Here is a 5,000-nt window from a genome sequence, read left to right on the forward strand (position 1 = left end):
GTAAACTGTACAGATACCCATAGGTTTGGTAGAGGAATACTGTAAACTGTACAGATACCCATAGGTTTGGTAGAGGAATACTGTAAACTGTACAGATACCCATAGGTTTGGTAGAGGAATACTGTAAACTGTACAGATACCCATAGGTTTGGTAGAGGAGAGGAATACTGTAAACTGTACAGATACACATAGGTTTGGTAGAGGAATACTGTAAACTGTACAGATACCCATAGGTTTAGTAGAGGAGAGGAATACTGTAAACTGTACAGATACACATAGGTTTGGTAGAGGAATACTGTAAACTGTACAGATACCCATAGGTTTAGTAGAGGAGAGGAATACTGTAAACTGTACAGATACACATAGGTTTAGTAGAGGAGAACTGTAAACTGTACAGATACCCATAGGTTTAGTAGAGGAGAGGAATACTGTAAACTGTACAGATACACATAGGTTTAGTAGAGGAGAGGAATACTGTAAACTGTACAGATACCCATAGGTTTGGTAGAGGAGAGGAATACTGTAAACTGTACAGATACCCATAGGTTTGGTAGAGGAGAGGAGTACTGTAAACTGTACAGATACCCATAGGTTTGGTAGAGGAATACTGTGAACTGTACAGATACCCATAGGTTTAGTAGAGGAGAGGAATACTGTAAACTGTACAGAGACCCATAGGTTTAGTAGAGGAGAGGAATACTGTAAACTGTACAGAGACCCATAGGTTTAGTAGAGGAGAGGAATACTGTAAACTGTACATATACCCATAGGTTTGGTAGAGGAATACTGTGAACTGTACAGATACCCATAGGTTTGGTAGAGGAGAGGAATACTGTAAACTGTACAGATACCCATAGGTTTGGTAGAGGAGTACTGTAAACAGTACAGATACCCATAGGTTTAGTAGAGGAGAGGAATACTGTAAACTGTACAGATACACATAGGTTTGGTAGAGGAGAGGAATACTGTAAACTGTACAGATACCCATAGGTTTGGTAGAGGAATACTGTAAACTGTACAGATACACATAGGTTTAGTAGAGGAGAGGAATACTGTAAACTGTACAGATACCCATAGGTTTAGTAGAGGAGAGGAATACTGTAAACTGTACAGATACCCATAGGTTTAGTAGAGGAGAGGAATACTGTAAACTGTACAGATACCCATAGGTTTAGTAGAGGAGAGGAATACTGTAAACTGTACAGATACACATAGGTTTGGTAGAGGAGAGGAATACTGTAAACTGTACAGATACCCATAGGTTTGGTAGAGGAGAGGAATACTGTAAACTGTATAGATACCCATAGGTTTAGTAGAGGAGAGGAATACTGTAAACTGTACAGATACCCATAGGTTTGGTAGAGGAATACTGTAAACTGTACAGATACCCATAGGTTTAGTAGAGGAGAGGAATACTGTAAACTGTACAGATACCCATAGGTTTGGTAGAGGAGAGGAATACTGTAAACTGTACAGAGACCCATAGGTTTGGTAGAGGAGGGGAATACTGTAAACTGTACAGATACACATAGGTTTGGTAGAGGAGGGGAATACTGTAAACTGTACAGATACACATAGGTTTGGTAGAGGAATACTGTAAACTGTACAGATACCCATAGGTTTGGTAGAGGATAGGAATACTGTAAACTGTACAGATACCCATAGGTTTGGTAGAGGAATACTGTAAACTGTACAGATACCCATAGGTTTAGTAGAGGAGAGGAATACTGTAAACTGTACAGATACCCATAGGTTTAGTAGAGGAGAGGAATACTGTAAACTGTACAGATACCCATAGGTTTAGTAGAGGAGAGGAATACTGTAAACTGTACAGATACCCATAGGTTTAGTAGAGGAGAGGAATACTGTAAACTGTACAGAGACCCATAGGTTTAGTAGAGGAGAGGAATACTGTAAACTGTATAGATACCCATAGGTTTGGTAGAGGAGAGGAATACTGTAAACTGTACAGATACCCATAGGTTTGGTAGAGGAGGGGAATACTGTAAACTGTACAGATACCCATAGGTTTAGTAGAGGAGAGGAATACTGTAAACTGTACAGAGACCCATAGGTTTAGTAGAGGAGAGGAATACTGTAAACTGTACAGATACCCATAGGTTTAGTAGAGGAGAGGAATACTGTAAACTGTACAGATACCCATAGGTTTAGTAGAGGAGAGGAATACTGTAAACTGTACAGATACCCATAGGTTTAGTAGAGGAGAGGAATACTGTAAACTGTACAGATACCCATAGGTTTAGTAGAGGAGAGGAATACTGTAAACTGTACAGATACCCATAGGTTTAGTAGAGGAGAGGAATACTGTAAACTGTACATATACCCATAGGTTTAGTAGAGGAGAGGAATACTGTAAACTGTACAGATACCCATAGGTTTGGTAGAGGAATACTGTGAACTGTACAGATACCCATAGGTTTGGTAGAGGAGAACTGTAAACTGTACAGATACCCATAGGTTTGGTAGAGGAGAGGAATACTGTAAACTGTACATATACCCATAGGTTTGGTAGAGGAGAGGAATACTGTAAACTGTACATATACCCATAGGTTTGGTAGAGGAGAGGAATACTGTAAACTGTACAGATACCCATAGGTTTGGTAGAGGAGTACTGTAAACAGTACAGATACCCATAGGTTTAGTAGAGGAGAGGAATACTGTAAACTGTACAGATACACATAGGTTTGGTAGAGGAGAGGAATACTGTAAACTGTACAGATACCCATAGGTTTAGTAGAGGAGAGGAATACTGTAAACTGTACAGATACACATAGGTTTAGTAGAGGAGAGGAATACTGTAAACTGTACAGATACACATAGGTTTAGTAGAGGAGAGGAATACTGTAAACTGTACAGATACCCATAGGTTTAGTAGAGGAGGGGAATACTGTAAACTGTACAGAGACCCATAGGTTTAGTAGAGGAGAGGAATACTGTAAACTGTACAGATACCCATAGGTTTGGTAGAGGAATACTGTAAACTGTACAGATACCCATAGGTTTAGTAGAGGAGAGGAATACTGTAAACTGTACAGATACCCATAGGTTTAGTAGAGGAGAACTGTAAACTGTACAGATACCCATAGGTTTAGTAGAGGAGAACTGTAAACTGTACAGATACCCATAGGTTTGGTAGAGGAGAGGAATACTGTAAACTGTATAGATACCCATAGGTTTAGTAGAGGAGAGGAATACTGTAAACTGTACAGATACCCATAGGTTTAGTAGAGGAGAGGAATACTGTAAACTGTACAGATACCCATAGGTTTGGTAGAGGAATACTGTAAACTGTACAGATACCCATAGGTTTGGTAGAGGAGGGGAATACTGTAAACTGTACAGATACACATAGGTTTGGTAGAGGAATACTGTAAACTGTACAGATACACATAGGTTTAGTAGAGGAGAGGAATACTGTAAACTGTACAGATACCCATAGGTTTGGTAGAGGAGTACTGTAAACTGTACAGATACCCATAGGTTTGGTAGAGGAGAGGAATACTGTAAACTGTACAGATACCCATAGGTTTAGTAGAGGAGAGGAATACTGTAAACTGTACAGATACCCATAGGTTTAGTAGAGGAGAGGAATACTGTAAACTGTACAGATACACATAGGTTTAGTAGAGGAGAGGAATACTGTAAACTGTTCAGATACACATAGGTTTAGTAGAGGAGAGGAATACTGTAAACTGTACAGATACCCATAGGTTTGGTAGAGGAGTACTGTAAACTGTACAGATACCCATAGGTTTGGTAGAGGAGAGGAATACTGTAAACTGTACAGATACCCATAGGTTTAGTAGAGGAGAGGAATACTGTAAACTGTACAGATACCCATAGGTTTAGTAGAGGAGAGGAATACTGTAAACTGTACAGATACACATAGGTTTAGTAGAGGAGAGGAATACTGTAAACTGTACAGATACCCATAGGTTTAGTAGAGGAGAGGAATACTGTAAACTGTACAGATACCCATAGGTTTGGTAGAGGAGAGGAATACTGTAAACTGTACAGATACACATAGGTTTGGTAGAGGAGGGGAATACTGTAAACTGTACAGATACCCATAGGTTTGGTAGAGGAATACTGTAAACTGTACAGATACCCATAGGTTTAGTAGAGGAGAGGAATACTGTAAACTGTACAGATACCCATAGGTTTAGTAGAGGAGAGGAATACTGTAAACTGTACAGAGACCCATAGGTTTAGTAGAGGAGAGGAATACTGTAAACTGTATAGATACCCAAAGGTTTGGTAGAGGAGAGGAATACTGTAAACTGTACAGATACCCATAGGTTTGGTAGAGGAGTACTGTAAACTGTACAGATACCCATAGGTTTGGTAGAGGAGAGGAATACTGTAAACTGTACAGATACACATAGGTTTAGTAGAGGAGAGGAATACTGTAAACTGTACAGATACCCATAGGTTTGGTAGAGGATAGGAATACTGTAAACTGTACAGATACCCATAGGTTTGGTAGAGGAATACTGTAAACTGTACAGATACCCATAGGTTTAGTAGAGGAGAGGAATACTGTAAACTGTACAGAGACCCATAGGTTTAGTAGAGGAGAGGAATACTGTAAACTGTACAGATACCCATAGGTTTAGTAGAGGAGAGGAATACTGTAAACTGTACAGAGACCCATAGGTTTAGTAGAGGAGAGGAATACTGTAAACTGTACAGATACCCATAGGTTTAGTAGAGGAGAGGAATACTGTAAACTGTACAGAGACCCATAGGTTTAGTAGAGGAGAGGAATACTGTAAACTGTATAGATACCCATAGGTTCGGTAGAGGAGAACTGTAAACAGTACAGATACCCATAGGTTTGGTAGAGGAGTACTGTAAACAGTACAGATACCCATAGGTGTGGTAGAGGAATACTGTAAACTGTACAGATACCCATAGGTTTGGTAGAGGAGAACTGTAAACAGTACAGATACCCATAGGTTTGGTAGAGGAGTACTGTA

General features: G+C 39.7%; 1 protein-coding gene across 1 annotated transcript in view; it reads left to right on the forward strand.

Moving 5' to 3' along the window:
• The window catches only part of LOC139415800 (dachshund homolog 2-like), a 62,533-nt gene that overhangs the window by 56,846 nt on the left and 687 nt on the right, over positions 1 to 5,000 (forward strand). The window lies entirely within an intron of this gene.

Source organism: Oncorhynchus clarkii, chromosome 9 (genome assembly GCF_045791955.1).
Source record: "Oncorhynchus clarkii lewisi isolate Uvic-CL-2024 chromosome 9, UVic_Ocla_1.0, whole genome shotgun sequence".
Classification (NCBI taxonomy): domain Eukaryota; kingdom Metazoa; phylum Chordata; class Actinopteri; order Salmoniformes; family Salmonidae; genus Oncorhynchus; species Oncorhynchus clarkii.